This window comes from Ranitomeya imitator, chromosome 1 (genome assembly GCF_032444005.1).
Source record: "Ranitomeya imitator isolate aRanImi1 chromosome 1, aRanImi1.pri, whole genome shotgun sequence".
Lineage (NCBI taxonomy): Eukaryota > Metazoa > Chordata > Amphibia > Anura > Dendrobatidae > Ranitomeya > Ranitomeya imitator.
This window is the reverse complement of record NC_091282.1, coordinates 106235469-106254963: the sequence shown is the minus strand read 5'-3', so window position 1 is coordinate 106254963 and position 19495 is coordinate 106235469.

Below are 19495 nucleotides of genomic sequence, written 5' to 3'. Positions count from 1 at the left end.
GTTTCAGCTCCTTAACATGTGCCACCCTGTTTTTAAAGGGACCAAAAGTAATTGGACAATTGACTCCAGAGCTATTTCATGGACAGGTGTGGGCAATCCCTTCGTTATGTCATTCTCAATTATGCAGATAAAAGGCCTGGAGTTGATTTGAGGTGTCGTGCTTGCATTTGGAAGGTTTTGCTGTGAAGTAAACATGCGGTCAAAGGAGCTCTCCATGCAGAGCTTGTTTTATTTAAAATTCATTGTGGTAATGTCTATAACCAAAATTAGAAAAATGTTGTCTCTGTCCAAATATATATGGACTTAACTGTATGTGGTGCTAAGTCGTGATTTATTATTTTTTTTAAAGGGATCTATTTTGTGACAGACTCCATTTAAAAGTAAAACACAAGCATGAGATATTATTACATTAGGGGATTACATTATGACACATTTTCTAATATAAAGTAAAAGATCCAGTCCCTATATGAGCAGGAGGATGTGAATCACAGTAAGGCAGTAGTAAAAACCAAATTCAGGTAGCGTCAAAACTAACCAAAGTCATTTCCAGCAGCCTGTACACAGGTTGGTTGATTTATTATTTTCCATTGCAATAAAAAAAAATACATAATGACATAAAACCAGTTAATGTGTACAAGGCAGTGCGGCATATGTATAAAATAGCGATATAAAGAAAGTGTAAACATTACATTTAAGGCTACTTTCACACTAGCGTTAACTGCAAACCGTCACAAAAACGTCTTTTTTCCGAAAAAACGGATGCGTCAAAAAAGTGGAAAACGTATGCAACTCATACAGCATTTAGACGGATCCGTCGCAAATCCGCTAAACGGTTTCGTTGAAATGCTGGATGCGTTGCATCCGTTTTTTACCATCCGTTTTTAAAATGGGAGGCACCCAAATTTGATTGGCTACTGGAAAATAAGGAAATCTATACACTGACTGTATTTACAGCCCATCTTTGAGGGTTTTAGTTTAGTGGCAAGGATGGATGGTGTACTTGGGAGGATTGCAAGTTTGGTAACTGACGTTATATTTGAGACGAATCGCCTGGATATTATAGTGCGGGAGAAGGAGGCGGCAGCAGAAAGACGGAGGATGCAACGGAGAGTGCGACGATTCTGGATACATCCAATCAATGAGCTGCGGATGACCAGGGGTGTCCAGTCCACTATCTGGAGTTGCGGTGCAACCCACAGAAATTCTTCAATTATGTACGGATGAGGATGGAACATTTTGATTATTTGGTTGGAAAACTAGAGGATGTCATCCAAAGGCAGGACACAAGGATGAGGCTTGCCATCACACCGGCGGAGCGGCTCCTGGTGACACTGCGGTAAGCCTCTTTTTTTGTCATTGCTCATATTGAATGTTATTACATGCTGCAGACGATACTGCGCTGACACATTGCGCACCATTTTCTGCAGCATGTAATTTTTTTTATGGTTTGAGGCCATTCCACTATTTAACACATGTTTCATGCAGGTTTTATTGTGCGTCCCGTCATACAAAAAACATTTTCACAGTGCCATTTATTATAACTTTACCAGGAAACCAAAAAAATAAATGGTTGATGGTCTGTGCAATTTTTTCTTACATTTTTTTTCCCTGCAGCTTCCTAGCTACGGGTGAGTCTCTGACTTCGCTCCATTACCAATTCTGGCTGGGGATTTCCACTATTGGCGGAATAGTGAAGGACACATGTCGGGCTATTTGGGACACTTTACAGCCGGAGTATATCCCACAACCATCAATGGACATCTGGTTGAGAAGTGCAGAACAATTTGAGATAATTTGCAATTTCCCAAATTGTGTTGGTGCCGTGGACGGCAAACACATAAGGATTGCTAAACCGGCAGGAACAGGCTCTGAGTACTACAACTATAAGAAATACTTTTCCATTGTACTCATGGCTATTGCAGACGCCAACTGCAAGTTTCTTGCTGTGGACATAGGAGCCTATGGCCGGTCCAACGATTCTCAAGTTTTTAAAAACTCTCCAATGGGTCGTTGCCTGTATGGAGATAGATACGATTTCCCGCCAGTCAGACCGCTCCCAGGAACAAGTGAACCAGCCATGCCATATGTGTGTGTAGGTGATGAAGCCTTTCAACTGTCGCCGCACCTACTGAAACCATACAGCAGCCGGGAATTACACCGTACCAAGCGGGTATTTAATTACCGTCTTACTAGAGCAAGAAGAGTAGTAGAGTGCTCTTTTGGTATATTGACGGCAAAGTGGAGAGTTCTGCTGACGGCAATAAAACTGGAAACCAAAACTGTAGACGATGTTGTCAAGGCATGTGTGGTGCTCCATAACTTTGTCCTTTCAAAGGAGCCCGTTTCCTTGGATGACGAAGAATTGGAGACAACCTTGTGGGATTACCGCAGTGCCTCTGTTCGCTCCACAGGTTCTGTTACTAGGATGAGGGACCAGTTTGCGGATTATTTTGTGTCACCTGCTGGGCGGATTCCATGGCAAGACATCATTGTGTGACATGTTTTTCATGGCTTTTGTTGTTTATGTTAAAATTGTGTTTCTGGCAAAAAAAAAAAAAATTCCTAAAGCGTGGTTTGCTTGGTAATAAAACCATTGTGTTGTACCTTTCAAACGTCTGGTGTTTATTTTCATTTAACCTTTTTTAATAGTTACCATATTACCTTAATGAATCCACACACACAAAGAGTAGATTTTAAATCGGAAAGAATTTTATTGTAACTCTTTAAAAAAAAAAATTTCATTTGCAAAAAACATTTTTTTTTTTCTTTTCACAATTTTTTTGTGTTGTAAATTTATAAAGTTTAAATTGTTTGGTACTTAAAAAAATTATAAATCTTGATAGTGTTGGGTGGAGTAACTATGGGAGGAGGGGCTGGAATGCTGGACCACGTCGGTAGATGGGGAAACCCTACTTGTTTGGTCTGCAGTGGAAGGGTGGTGAAAAGCAGGTGGCTGACCAGAGGGGGGTTGTGTTGGGGTAGTTGTAAAACTGAATGGGGAAGGAAAGCTGGGCAAGGAAGACGAAAACACTGGGGAATACATTTGGGTTGTGGGCCGGGTTTGGTATTGGGACTGGCGTTGATATTGTGGGGCATGGTGTTGAAATGGTGACTGGGATGTGTGGGGAGGTGTGGGGGTAGATTGGGGTTCGTGGAGGACCTTAAGTAGAGCATTATGGCAGCTATTCATTACCCGCATCTGCTGCTCAAAAGAAAGCTTCTCCATGCTCCTGAGCATGGATTGAAAAAAAAGATTTGCCGGAGCTTGACTTGCATCTAAATGCAGCCTATCCAAGCGACTGCTGGTTTCATGGTGGGTTTCACTGATGCGTGATTGCACCATGTTGAAACCAGCAGTCACTTGCTCTCCCAAAATTTTAAAAGAACTTTGGAAGGATGCATTTAGATGTAAGAACTCAGGAGCATAGCTCCTTTCCTGACCCCTCTGTCGCTGCCGCCACGAACCTAACGGTGGTGTACAGGTGGCAGGGTCAGAGGGGTGGGGTAAAGGGAACGCTATCTGTTGAGCATCAGATGCGAGTAACGAAGGCTGCAATAATGCTCCAGTGCCTGAGGTGGATGAAGTGGAGGGGACAGAGGTGTGGGGTCTACCGACGTGGTCCCCGGAGGCGGACTCAGGAGGGATCGCTCCAGAGGGCGCAGAGGAAGATGCAGGCGCATGGTGGCTGGAGAAGGTGCTGTGAAAGAAAAAAAAAAAAAATCAATATATTGATATGAAAAAGCCCGGACTGAAACAAAAGTTTTGTGATTAGACAGGTTCTTACTGGGATGTTGAATACTTACACTCTACTCAGCATGGTTTGCCTCAGGAAGGAGAGGGCAGGGGCGTATCTGTACCTCCTCTTCTTCTTCCTTCCTGCTGAGCCACTCGGGGCCTGCATCTCCTCGTTGAATTCCCTCTTAAAGCGATCCCTCAGTGACCGCCACCGCTTCCTAACCTTGCCACCTGTGAAGACAGGAATGAAGAAAAAAAATAAATTGATAAATGCAAGACATTACATTCAGCGCTAAACATCACTGAAAAGTGAATACTTACATAGTTTGCTCTGCTGCTGTGGAAGAAGGTCCTCCCACCTCGGAAAGATGTTCTGGCATACTTCCAACCAGAGCCGACGGGTGACACTGGTATCAGCATGCCTGCGGTCAGCCATGTTCCACAGCGGCTCCCGCTCGCGAACCTCCTCGATTAGAGATTCGATTTTGATGTCAAAATCTTCGGCGGGAGCACGCTGTGAAGCCTGTGAGAAAAAAAATATAAGAAAAACATAAAAATTAGTACAATGAAAAACAAAATTACCAATCGAATCCCCCCCAAAAACCAACTCACTGATGGCCGACCGCGGCGACGAGTCCGCCGACTCTGGGAGCGGCTGGGAGAACCTTCACGGTGTGCTGAAAGTTCAGCAGCAGCAGAAGCAGCAGGAGACTGAAATAAAGGAGAAAAAAAATTAGCTTTAATGTATGTATATGTTTTCTGTGCTACGTTATATATGAAAATCTGTTTTGTGTATGGTGCAGTGTGATGTGTGAAGCAAGTGTTTCACCACTACTTACACTTGGTTCCTCCTCCACTTGGATGTCTCCACCCATCTCGGTCCCTTCTGACAGCTCCTCATCGGATTCTGATTCCTGTTTAAACATAATAAATGCATGTAGTGACTAAAAATGATGTAAATTTAAAAATAAAAAAATTTTTTTTTTTTTTTTTACTTACCGATACACGCTGTTGCTGTGGAGGAGGGCTGTCAGAAGAGGACATTGTGTTCCTGGTGGGCTAGCCGGTGGCTGTGGTCCTGGTGGGTCTGTAAGTTAAAAGACACTTGCAATCTGCTCTACACATTGAAGTAGCAGATTTGGGGTCTTCAAAACTTACTTTGAAAAATGTGAGGCTGTGGTCCTGGTGGCTACGGCCGGTGGCTGTGGTCCCTAGTGTATCTGTAATATAATAAGTATAATGGATTTATAGTTAGACCACCCCAGAACTAGGTAATGTTTAACAATAAACACCCTGTTAAAATGTGAGAAATAGGTGAACACCAAAACCCAAAAACAGGTGCACGTTATACCATTCATTTCCATGTCCCAAAAAAAAAACAAATTTAAAATGTGAGACACCATGTAAAAATATTTTTACATTTTTTTTTACAAAAATAACCTCCCCCAAAAAACCTTCAAAGGATAACCTTTAGTAAAAAATGAGCCCTCAACCAACTCTGTATTGCATGTGTAACCATTGGTACATACACCTGTTTTAAATTTACCTTTATGAAATTATACTACGGACAATTTTTTAATAAACATTTTATACATTTTTTTTTTTCATTTTTTTTTTTTTTTAAATCACAATGGAGCAGAAATGCTCTTTATTTTAAATACAAGTACATCAACTGGGAATGGTTTCAACAGTAATAAAAAAAATCAACACTTTAAAAAAAAAAAAAAAAAAGCACTCACACATGCTAACCACAAGCTGCAGACCACTAGACTTTGCAATAATACATCCGATTAAAAGTAAAAAAAAAATTTAAGAGAAAAAACAAAAACAAAAACATTCACACAGGCTGCACAAACCACTATACTTAGTAAATACATCAAAAAAGCACATTAACCAATATGGCATTGACAAATGCACATGCAATCAACAAGACGCACACAAACATACCTGCAAGCAGAGTCATAACACAAGTATAACACATGAACAGGCGTAATATTGGCAAAGGCATAATAAGGTGCAGGCACGTGAAGACATACATACAAAAGCACACAGCAGTACAAAAATACACACACACGGCCATCAGTCCTCCGGCTGGAGCTGGATGTCTTCACAGTGGCAGGCCTCAGGGTGGATCTGGACTGTAGCAGGGCACTGGCTGTTGCAGGACGACGGCAGGCCTCAGGTTGTATTCAGGTTTTATGCTCTTGCTGTAGTCAGTACGTCATACACAAATGCACACACACACACAAATGCGCGCACACACACACACACACACACACACGGCCATCAGTCCTCCGGCTGGAGCTTGATGTCTTCACAGTGGCAGGCCTCAGGGTGGATCTGGACTCTAGCAGGGCACTGGCTGTTGCAGGACGACGGCAGGCCTCAGGTCGTATTCAGGTTTTAAGCTCTTGCTGTAGTCAGTACGTCATACACAAATGCACACACACACACACACAAATGCACACACACGCACACACACACACACACACGCACCCAAAAATGGCAATACTCACACTGTTGGAGTGTGGCTGGAAGGTCCTTGCTGCCAGGCTGGGGTCTTGATGTCAGGCTGGGGTCTTGATGTCAGGCTGGGGTCTTGATTTCAGGCTGGGGTCTTGCAGGCTTCTTCTGAGTCTCTGTGTCTTGCTGGCATATGTGGGGTTGAAGGCCCAGGCCAGGTTTATATAGATTTGGGGATGTCTGGCCAATTAGCTACAAAATCCTGGTTCTGAGCATGCTCAGTAGAAAAAAACGTATTGCAGCGCTGCATTGCGTCGTACGACGTGTCTCGACGGATCCGTCGCTCATAGACTTTCATTGTAGCCAAAGACGCATGCCGCAGGATGCGTCACGACACGTTTTTTTGTCGGAGCCAAAAAACGTTACAATCTACGTTTTTTCCAGACAACGTGTCGCCAAATTTCGACGCATCCGTCGTAAGACGTATACCGACGTATACCAATCCGTCGCAATGCATCGCCAATACAAGTCTATGGGGAAAAAACGCATCCTGCAAGCACTTTTGCAGGATGCGTTTTTTCGGCAAAACGACGCATTTTAACGTATTGCAGTTAACGCTAGTGTGAAAGTAGCCTAAGGCATAAAAGCAATTACACAGAAAGTTGTAAAATCGGGTTAAGTGTTTAATAACAACAAAGTTACACCTGAAATAGGCCTAAAGAAGAGTAAAAAACTAAGAGCATATGACAGATGTGATATAAGGGGTAATGCTGAAAACCTGTGCGCCAATAAGGCAAGGTTACAATGGGATCCCATTTACTTGTATTGCACTGTGATGTAGAACAAACAAATAGCAAACTTTGGTTGCAGCAAAAGCCGCCACGTAGCTCCAGCCTTGTGCACCGTAAGCACATTGGAATAATTGTTGCACATAGATACAGTGGCATGTAAAGTATGGGCACCACCTGGTCGAAATTATTGTTATTGTGAACCGTTAAGCAAGTTGAAGATGAAATGATCTCTAAAAAAGGCTAAAGTTAAAGATGACACATTTCCTTTGTATTTTACGCACAAATTTTAACAATTACAAAAAAATATAAATGGGCCAATGAAACGTTTGTACACCTTTGGAGATACATGTAAAGCGCCATGGAATAAATGTTGATATAAAAATGAATAATAATAATTTGTGTGTTCACATAACTTTGACAAAGGTTTCAGACCTTAATTAGCCTGTTAGAATTATGGCTTGTTCATTAGTATAGTTAGGAAAGGCTAGGTGATGCAAATTTCTCAGCCTTATTAAAAGCTAGCCTCCTCTAACCCTGTGCCAAAAACCAGCAGCCATGGGTTCTTCTAAGCAGCAGCCCAGCACTCAAAAACTCACAAAGCAGGAGAAGGCTATATAAGAAGATTGCAAAGCGTTTTCAAGTTGCCCTTTCCTCAATTCGAAATGTACGGTAATTAAAAAAATGGTAGTTACCAGGAATAGTGGAGGTCAAGATAAGGTTTGGAAGGCCAAGCAAAATTTCAGTGAGAGCTGCTTGTAGGATTGCTAGAGAGGCAAATCAGAAACCCCGCTTGACGGCAGAAAACCTACAGAAAGATTTAACAGACTTGTGGTACATTGTTCTACTGTTCAGAGACACCTGCACAAATATGGCCTTCATGGAAGTCATCAGAATAAAACCTCTCCTGCATCCTCACCATAAAATTAAGCATCAGAAGTATGAAAAAGAACATTTAAACAAGCCGGATGCATTTTGGAAACAAGTCCTGTGGACCGATGAGGTTAAAATAGAACTCTTTGACCACAATGATCAAAGATACCTGTGGAGAAAAAAGGGCACAGAATTTCAGAAAAAGAACATCTCGCCAACCAAAAAGAATGAAGGTGGATAAATCATGCTTTGGGGTTGTGTTTCAGCCAATGGCACGGGGAACATTTAATCAAATTCTTGATGCAAAAACAGCACCATCTGTAAAAAAGCTGAAATTGAAAATAGGATGGCTTCTACAAACGGATAATAATCCTAAACACATGTGAAAATCCACAATAGACTACCTCAAAAGGCGCACGCATAATGTTTTACAATTGCCCTCACAGTCCCCCGATCTGAAGATCATTGAAAATCTGTAGCTAGATATCAAAATGGCAGTGCATGCAAGACGCCCCAGGAATCTCACAGAACTGGAAGAATTTTCCAAGAAAGAATGGATGAAAATCCCTCAAACAAAAAGCGTTTCCATGCTGTAATACTTGCAGAAGGGTGTGATACCACATACTTACCATGCAGGGTGACCAAAGTTTTGCATCGGCCCATTATACTTATTTTTAAAATGTAAAAAATTACTATGTATATATTTTGGCCCGAAAATACAAAGGTAATATGTCATCAAGCCTACAGCCTGCAGTGATCCTCAACCTACTGAACCGCCACACAACCAGCTCTACCCTCTCCTAGTGTATCCTCACCCATTCCCTGCAGACTGAGCCCTCGCGGGCAGGGTCCTCCCTCCTTCTGTACCTGTTAGTGCCTTGTTTTTGCTCATGTTTATTGTATTTGTCTATATTTGCCCCCTTTTTCACATGTAAAGCACCATGGAATAAATGGCACTATAAAAAATGTATAATAATAATAATCTTTAACTTTAAGGTACCTTCACAAATAACGATATTGTTAACGATATCGTTGCTATTTGTGACGTAGCAACGATATCGTTAATGAAATCGTTATGTGTGACAGCGACCAACGATCAGGCCCCTGCTGGGAGATCGTTGGTCGCTGAAGAAAGTCCAGAACTTTATTTCGTCGCTGGACTCCTGCTGACATCGCTGGATCGGCGTGTGTGACACCAATCCAGCGATGTCTTCACTGGTAACCAGGGTAAACATCGGGTAACTAAGCGCAGGGCCGCGCTTAGTAACCCGATGTTTACCCTGGTTACCATGCTAAAAGTGAAAAAAACAAACACTAGATACTTACCTACAGCCGTCTGTCCTCCAGCGCTGTGCTCTGCACTCCTCCTGTACTGGCTGTGAGCCGGAAAGCAGAGCGGTGACGTCACCGCTCTGCTTTCCGGCTCACAGCCAGTACAGGAGGAGTGCAGAGAAGCAGAGCGCAGCGCTGGAGGACAGACAGCTGTAGGTAAGTATCTAGTGTTTGTTTTTTTTTACTTTTAGCATGGTAACCAGGGTAAACATCGGGTTACTAAGCGCGGCCCTGCGCTTAGTTACCCGATGTTTACCCTGGTTACCGGCATCGTTGGTCGCTGGAGAGCGGTCTGTGTGACAGCTCTCCAGCGACCAAACAGCGACGCTGCAGCGATCCGGATCGTTGTCGGTATCGCTGCAGCGTCGCTTAATGTGAAGGGGCCTTTAGCCTTTTTAGAGATGATTTCATCTTCATCTTGCTTAACTGTTAACAATAACAGTAATTGATTAGTAAAATCACTTTCGATTAAGGGGAACTTGTCACCTCAAGACATGATATTTACCTGCAGATATAGAGGCAATCTACACAGGGAATAAACACTACCTGCATGTATAGGAGTAATCTCAGATAGTGTATAATCCCTGTGTAGCCGGTTTACTGGAGCAGGAGCTACAGGCAGAAAATTACGCTTTATTCTCCCTGTAGCAACTCGCTTACTGTCATCGGGGTGGTGCAAGGAGCGAATACTGTCACTGGTCAGCATAAAGTAAGCTCATTGTAATCATACCCTGACACATTGATTGACAGCCTGCTCTGCTCACATCTACTGCACCGCAGGCTGTCACTCAAAGGCAGTAGCTCCTCCCTGCACTGTCCCTATGACTGGAAGAGAGCGGCCACAGGGAGACTAAACATTTTTTTCCTATAGCTGCTCTACCAATATGATGGCTATATTGGGTTACGCGCAATTTACCTGCTGATTGCCCCTATATCTGCAGGTAAATAGCATTTCTCTAGGTGACACGTTCTCTGTAACTTCAGCTATAATGGTCATCAAATACAACCTCAACTGTTCTGTCACATCTTCATCCCAGTATATGGCGTCTTATTTCTTAGTTCTTATTTCACTCTTTGCAATGTAGGGAAGTCTCCTGTTGCTTAATTATTGTGATTAAGATTCGTGTGAATACCCGGGGATGCTCAGGTCAGAAGCAAATGATGCTCATTAACACCTTCACATTTGGAAGGTATAATTACGATAGAAATGAATATTTGGTATCCATGTGTTAAAGGAAGCAGAAGATATTAGGATGTTACACAAAACTATTAGCTTGGTTTTAGTTGGCATTTTAGTCCCTTTATATCAGTGGCAGAACCTGGACCCCCACAATCCGGCATCAGTTCCACGGTGATTGAAGGCTGCGTGCACAATGATATCCCAACATATTCCTCCAAAGAATCCAAACGTATGGCACGGTATATGTGTATTATGTCAGCCTTGGTTTATAAATTGTATTTTAAAAAAAAAAAACGGAACACAAAAACAAGGACACATTTATTGTCAACTTGCCAGCTGTATATGAAAGCTTTTTATGCTATTTACACCAATAGAAGTGTTCAGTGTGCACAGAGCCTTAGTATAGAATCCATGGAATTATGGTGCTAAGTCATTATTTGCCGACTGGTAAGGGAGAAACCACTGGGTTGTTCAGTGTGCATTTAGGAATTATTCCATACAGAAAGAGTAAAAAGGCAGACAGGTGGTCTTATGCATTCCAACGACGCATAGTACTCTTATTCAAAGGAATGAAAAATGCCGAGCATGAGTAGGGTAAAGACACTGGTCAGCCAATCAGCTGTGCTAAGAAGTAGATCACTGTAAGACAAATGTTAAACTAAAACAGGTTCACACTTACACAGAACTCTACACTGAGAACTACGTCAAAATTTCCATTGGAATCCCCCCCCAAAAAACTGTTGTCTGTGAAGCTTAGATATCATGTAGTACATTCATTTTACAATCATCACCACCAAGATTATTACAGTAATATCAGAAAGAGAGTGGGAATGTTGCATGTAAAGAAATCAAGGCAGAATTTACCAGTCACAATCTAAAAATTTTCAGCAATGATTGCCGCCACATATGGGGGAGTTAACACTTTCTGTCTGTAGTACTCCCCCAATGGGCAGATATAGCTTAACTATTAAAGCCCTAATGGCTAGAAACATCAAAGTGAGACGTCTGATGAACGTTTTTTTTTTAAAGGTCCAGTTGTGCGGCCAACGTTTCGAAGCCGACTTATCACAGACAAAAAGCTTCCCCGGGGATCACAAACCACGTGACGGATTGCTGTACTGGCGTATGCTGTGGCTAGACAATTACGGTATTTGGCTATCTGTAGAAAGCCTCAGTATATGCATTGCCTGCGGCTGCCTTTGTATGGGCGCCACGTATGGTGATCAGAAAACAGATGACAACACAAGTCGGAGATCTTCAGGAAACACCTTGTTCCATCACCCTTTGTGACGGTGTATCGTGGTGTAATACCAGCATATACGGTTTCATAATTATATGCAGCAGCGCTCTGCCATCATTTTTTATTGGGAAGCCTTTTGGTGGTTCACACTTGACCTGGGTACCAAAAGGGGAGCTAAATATTGTAATTATCATTTATAGAAACAAATGTTTTTCTTGTCGTTAGAAGCAAATCATTGTAAGACAAATATTACACGCTAAGCATCACCGATTGTCTGACAATTGTATTTAACCTACACAAGCGCATCCCTTACTCATGGTACGACTAAGGTCACCTTGCTGACTGCCATTGTTTCTGTATGGAAAGACATGGAAGTGTGAATTATACGTAAAGCCTGAAAGTTTTTATACATGCTAGGCAACCCTCTGTTTTTATCAATTGCCATCTCTCCCAGGAAGCCTGGCAATTTCCTGGAAAAACAAAACAGACTCAGATTGCATGGATGTGTCACTTACTGGGCTTTGTTTTGCCGTTTCAATACAATAAGTATTTTCGAAGCAGATTATTGCTACAGGACAACTGGCCCTGTGCCTCCTAGTCCAACCCTGCTTCCGCCATGGATTAGCAGCTCTGTGTCAATATACAAGGACATAACGCTGCCAATCATTGTTATAGGCGGGGTAATAGAGCCCAGCATTCAGAGCTCTGCTAGATCTGCAGCAAACAAAAAAAACTGACCATCGCAACTGATGCACCCAGTAATCTAAGTCCCTATATCATGCTGCTGTCAGATTACATGGCAAAAACCTGCCGACAGATTCCCTTTCCTTTAGTGGGAAAAATGGACAAGAGTCAACTTTATGAGTTCACCCATTTTAATGATTTAATTGGAAAAGATCAGTCCTCATCTACTTTTTGATTGTTTCCTCATAATGCTTGTTGATGGTTTCCACATAACACTCAACACACAGAATAAACTGAAAGATAATAGTAACCTGTTAAAGAATTACACAGATGCTAATTAAAGGTGGAGATAGGCGGTAGAATAAGTACAAGATCTGTGTATATCATGTGTATCAAAAGAAATCTTATTTTATCCCTAACTATATATAAATCAAGTGAAATCTGGCCTCTCATGTAACCTTCCCCAGTTGTTCCTGGGAAGTCTGAGGTGTAACAGATCCCCCTTGGCCGGCCTGAAGAACATAAATCTGAGCAGCCCTGTCTGTCTGTCTGCCAGCCGCTCCTCGGGAACTTTGGAGCTCAGAATGTAATATTCATACACGGCCAACACAACTTGGCTTCAGTGTGTGACCTCCAACGTAACCCAAGTGACTGAAGAGTCTACGACAGTGTCAGGCGTTTCCCAACACACGGAATACAGATCTTATTAGGAGGAGCTATGTGAGTTACAATTACATTTCCAACTATACGAAAGCAAATTCTATGTCCTGGTTATCATAATGGTAATTACAATGCATTCACTGCTGTGTCAAGAAGAAAATCACCTATAAAACATGATTTACAAATGTTTTTCTAGATAAATTCTTTGTTTCCAAGTTATTAAAAAATAAAGGCAGGATAAAGTTTTCTGTGTAATGAGCATGTGTGACTACCACCCCGGTAGGCAGTGAATGGACGAGTGGTCGCACATGCTCAGTAAAGATTCATTCACACAGGTAGTTAGGAACCCCAGATCCAATGATCAGTGGTCAGACCCCCAGTGATGACATAGTTACCATCTATGTTTTGGATAGGTGATATATTTTGCTTATGGGACAACCAGTTAACAACTTACAGCTTAAAAGGGGTACCAGTCACGTCTGACAATGTTGTTATCCTGCAAGTAAATACGGTAGCTTTATGTTGGTGCGTGACCACTGTACTGAGGGTTTGGCACCTGAGAAAAAATGGTAGTTACCTGCCGATAACGGTATTTCTCTGATCCCATGATGGCACCACGGAGAGAGGGGTCCGCCCCCAGGGACAGGAAACCTACAGATGAAAAAGGGCGTACCTCTCTCCCACATCAGTTGGATTACAGAGCCTTATACAGAACTTCAGCTGCAACTCAATATTTGTACAAATTAAACTTAACCTATTTAACTTAACAGAGGCACCGTGACTAAAACTAATTACTGGTACCTTACCAAGTGCACACCTGTGTGTGAAAAGGGAGGGAATATACGGGTGCCATCATGGGATCAGAGAAATACCGTTATCGGCAGGTAACTACCATTTTCTCTATCCCCATGATGGCACCACGGAGAGATTTGAATAGATAGCTCTTAGGGAGGGACCACTGCCTCTAGAACCCTTCGCCCAAAGGTAGTATCAGAGGAGGTCAAGTCTAAGCGGTAATGCTTGAAAAATGTAGACTGGGAAGACCAAGTGGCCGCTCTACATATCTGTTGTATCGAAGCGCCAGCTCTCTCCGCCCAGGATGATGCCACTGCTCTGGTCGAATGAGCCTTTATATTCTCCGGGATGGCTGTCCCGCAGGATGAGTAGGATAGGGCGATGGCGTCTCTTATCCATCTCGCTAACGTGGCTTTCGATGCTTTTTGTCCCTTCCGTGGACCCTGGAAGCAGACAAACAAAGCCCTATCCTTCCTGCACTCCCTAGTGGCTGACAGATATTGGATCAGACATCTTTTTACGTCTAGGGTGTGCAGTGTTTTTCCCCCCTCATTTTTAGGGTTGGGACAAAAGGAGGGCAAAGAGATTTCTTGCGTTCTATGAAACTGTGACGATATTTTAGGGAGGTAAGCCGGGTCAGTTTTAAGAATGACTGTCATCAAGTATCTGAGTAAAGGGTGGACATGAGGATAACGCTTGTATATCGCTGACACGACGAGCCGAGGTTAGGGCCACTAGGAGTGTGGTTTTTAGGGATAAGATCTTTAAAGGAACTTCTGTCAGGGGCTCAAAGGGAGGTTTGGTTAGAGCGTTTAATACAAGGTTTAGATCCCATGGAGGAGAGTTGTGGAGGGGAATGGGTCTGGATCTAGATGAGGCTTTAATGAAACGCATGACCCATCGATTTTTGGCCAAGTCGTAATTATACAGTGCTCCTAAGGCTGCCACCTGGACCTTTAGAGTGCTTGTAGCTAAACCTCTTTCCAGACCTTTCTGTAAGAACTCAAGTATTTTCCCTATTGGAATCTCCCCGGACGGGTCTGCCCCTGATACCGACAAACTTTTTCCACACTTTCCCATATATTCTAGTGGTTACAGGTTTCCTACTCTGTAATAGAGTGGACACCAAGTTGGGAGAGAACCCTTTATCCCTCAGCAACCTCCTTTCAAAAGCCATGCTGTCATGTGTAAATTTTTTACATTGGGGTGAAATACTGGACCCTGGGACAGAAGTTTTGGAGAGTCTGGTAGAACCCAAGGACTCGATATGGACATGTTTCTTAGCCAAGAAAACCATATTCTGCGGGGCCAAAATGGCGCTATTACTATCACTGTAGTTCTCTCCTCCCGAATTTTCCTCAACACTAAGGGGATGAGCGACATTGGAGGGAACGCATAGGCGAGATGATAGTTCCAAGGAATTGTTAGTGCGTCTAGAGCTACAGGGTTCCCCCAGGGATCTATTGAGCAGAATGTTTTCACTTTGTGGTTTTGGCTGTTCGCGAATAGGTCTATTTCCGGTAGACCCCAGAGATTCACGATTTGATCGAAGACCAACTGATTTAGCTCCCACTCTCCCTGCTTTAAGCATGTCCTGCTCAGGAAGTCTGCAGTCTGGTTTTCTGAGCCCTTTAAGTGGAGAGCTGTCAAGGACTTTAGACTGTGTTCCGCTATGTGGAAGATGGATTGGGTTACCTCCATCAGTGCTCGACACCTGGTGCCCCCTTGGTGGTTTAGATATGCGACCACTACTTGGTTGTCCGAGAAGACTTTTACATGATGCCCGTGAAGGAGATATAGGAAGTGTGTTAGGGCCAGCTTTACAGCTAACAGTTCTTTCATGTTGGAAGAGTCTAGCTCTTGACTTCTGTTCCAATTCCCCTGTGCCACTTGATCGTCTATGTGTGCTCCCCAACCCCAGGGGCTTGCATCTGTCGTTAGAATTTTTTCTGTCGGTAGAGCCCAAGGAACCCCTTTGGTTAGATTCCCTGGGTCCGCCCACCATGCTAGGGAGTGTATTGTGTTTGGTGAAAGACTTAACTGCTCGTCTAAATTTCCGTGCAGAGATATGCCTGAATCTAAAGTCTCCCATTGTAGATCCCAGGAATGACATTGTGCCCACTGTACGGCCGGGATACAGGCACTCATGGAGCCCAACAGGGACATTGCTTTCCTCAGGGTAGTGACTGGGGATACCGTCAGCTGCAATACTGCCTGTGTCATTTTCTGAATCTTCTCCTGAGGAAGATAGCATGTCTGCGTGATCGAGTCTAGGACTATCCCTAAGTACCCTTGTACCTGGGATGGCACCATCTTGGACTTGGCTATGTTTAGCAGCCACCCTAGACTCGACAGTGAAGTCATGACCTGATTCAACTGTTGTTCGCAATGTTGGAATGAGTTCCCTACTACAAGGAGGTCGTCCAGATAGGGAACTATTAGGATGTTCTGCTCCCGTATGTGGGCCATTACTTCTGACATTATTTTCGTGAATACCCGAGGAGCAATAGCTATCCCGAAGGGGAGAGCCCGGAATTGGAAGTGTTTTACTTCCCCCTGGATATTCACTGCCAGTCTGAGATATTTTTGGTAATCTCTGTGGATGGGCACATGGTAATATGCGTCTCGTAAATCTAGAACAGTCATGAAACACAAGGGAAAGAGTATTCTTACGCAAGATTTTATTGTCTCCATTTTGAAATGTTGTAACTCTAGGAAACTGTTTAATTTTTTTAGATTGATGATCGTTCTGTATGATCCGTCCGGCTTCTTGCGAAGGAAGAGAGGAGAATAGAAACCTGTGCCTCTTTCCTGGTATGGGACTTCTTGCAATACCCCTTTCTGGACTAGGTTCAGAATTTCCTTCTGGAGAGCTGACTGTTCGTGTGACTGTTTTTGAGGCGTTGTCATGAAGAAGTTGCCAGGAGGGACACGAAATTTGAATTTGAGGCCTTCTCGTATAATGCCTAAGATCCAAGGGCTGTTTGAAATTCTTTCCCAGGCTGGAAGAAATTCGGCTAGTCTCCCTCCGACCTGGGGAATACCTTCATTGGGATTTTTTATTATCAGGAGGGGGGGGGGTTTGTTGAACAAGAAGCCCCTATTTTTATTTCTTCTGTCTTCCCATCCATCCTTATTTCCTTTTGGGGGTCTTCTCCGCATAAACTTTCTGTTCCGAAAGGAACGTCTATATGACTGGTTAGGGAACCCGGGGAAAGATTTCTTTTTATCCCCCGCTTTGTCGAGGATGTCATCTAATGTTGATCCAAACAGGAATTCTCCTTCGCAAGGTATTGAGCATAACTTGGTCTTCGTTTGCAAGTCCCCCGGCCAGCACTTTAGCCACAGGGCACGTCTTGCTGCGTTGGGAAAAAGAGGCCGACCTGGCTGCTAATCTCACTGAGTCCACCGAAGCATCCGCCAGAAAAGCTGCTGCCCCTTTCATCATGGACACTGACTTTTGTATTGTGTCTCTTGAGACTTTTCCCTATAGCTGGGAATCCAAATGTTCAAGCCATACCATTAGAGCACGGGCCGTGCAAGTGGCTGCGATGGCTGGTTTTAGACCACCTCCTGCTGCTTCCCATGAGTGTTTTAAGAAAGTGTCTGCTTTTTTTGTCCATCGGCTCTTTTAGAGTGCCCATGTCCTCGAAGGGCAGGGCAAATTTTTTGGAGGCCTTTGCTATGGCCACATCCAGTTTGGGTGCCTTGCTCCAGGATGAGCAGGCTGGGTCGTCGAACGGGTATTTTCTCTTGGGAGTCAAGAGAACTTTATCCGTTTTTTTCCATTCTTTCTTGATTAAAGAATGAATCTTCTCATTTATCGGGAATACCCTTCTTTTCTTCTGTTCTAATCCGCTGAACATTATGTCCTGTGCTGTTCTTTTGGGACGTTCATCTACCAGACCCATGGTTGTTCTAATGGCCTTTGCCAGTGCGTCTGTCTCTTCGATGGGAAAGCAACTGCGTCCCCCTTCTGACGATAGTGAAGAGGTCTCGGATGTTGATGAATCATTAGAGTCAGATGTCTCACTTTCTGATTCGTTTATGCTGGGTTCAGGAGATTTATGACCTGATCTACGTCTTTCCTTCGGAATTTTAATGCCTTTGAGGGCACTCTCCACCTGATTTTTTATTAATGTTTTCAGGTCTGATGCGAACGCCGGGGACTCCTCCTGAATGGTTTTTTCTATGCAAGACCCGCATAGCTTTTTTTCCCAGGAGGAAGGTAGTTCTTCCGAACATATCGCACAAACTTTGTGCTTTGATTTAGTTGTACACTTCCTTCCCTAGAAGAAAAAGTAATCTCGTATTACATTATTACTTTCACGTAGATCACTCACCCCTTGAGAATGAGAGATACCGTCTCTGGCCTCGGGACTACATCCACTGGATTCGTCGCCGGTCGTGTAGATTTCCCAGAGACTTGGCTGCGTTGTGACCCTGAGCGACCACTGCTGCTGCGCTGCTGGGACGAAGCATTTCCCTTCCGCTGATGCTGTGAGCGCGGGTGCCGCTGCACCTGTAATTGCTCAGGTGACAGTTGTGCACACTCCTGTGCCTCTTGCTCCTCTCTACCACTCATAGTGGCTCCACTCTGCAATTTTTTAGCAAAGAGGGGATTTCCACGCTTACTCCTTAGGGAACGCTGTTTTTGAATCTGCCGCCGGCAGAAGCGACCATCTGCGCAGGCGCGTGCGTCACTTCCGGTTCGCGGCACAGGCGTCCTATAGGGAAGATATTATTGGGGACGCCTGTGCGCGCGTTTTCTCGTTCCGCCTGCCCCCGCACTTCCGGTTTGGGCGGCGGTGATCGGCGGTGCTGTGGGGCGCTTTCCTCTCTAGCGCTCCTGTGCCCGCCATGGAAAGATAGCCACCGCTACCTCCATGTACCGACTAGCGGTACAGAGGCTGAATCGGTGACCGCCGTCACCTGCCTCCTTCCTCCCCCCTTTTTTTTTTTTTTTTTCCACGGGGAAGGCAGGCTGGAACCTCTTCACTGCCTTCCCCTGGCACACTCACCCACAGGGCCCGCCGACCCCAGCGGTGGTGCTTCAGGGTCGGAATAAAAGGGGGGAGAAAACCCGCTGTAACCAGCCGTGACAGGGCGCCCCCTGTCAGGAACCGACCGGCCAGCTCCCTGGAATCCCACGAAGAATCCTTCAGGTACGTGCTGTAGGTTCCCCGTCAGGGACAGGAAACCAACTGATGTGGGAGAGAGGTACGCCCTTTTTCATCTGTAGGTTTCCTGTCCCTGGGGGCGGACCCCTCTCTCCGTGGTGCCATCATGGGGATAGAGAAAATGAACTTTATTCCTCCTGGGAGCCGCCGGCTTTCAGTCATACAGACATGCCGGTGCAGCTACAGTCAGTCTTCATAGCACTGTGAGCGGCAGCTGTAAGCACGTCCCGGCACTTTGATGCGACTACTGGCTCTAATGTATTGCTGAGCTGGTTGTCAGTCAAACTGCAGGGACGTGCTTACAGCCGCCGCTCACAGTGCTGCGAGCAATGAGTGCAGCCGCGCCAGCATGTCTGTATGACTGAAAGCCGGCGGTTTGTGGGATGAATGAAGTTTATTTTCTCCAGGTAGCCAGTTTATCTTGCTCAAAGTGGTAAAAAGTCCTTTGTAAAGGAAGTCTGAAATCAAGCTTATCACCCGCTTTCCTGCTGCTGAAACTCCCAGCACTTAACTGTGTGAGGAACCCTGGCAGCAACTGCTCAATTTACCTGCAGTGCCACCACG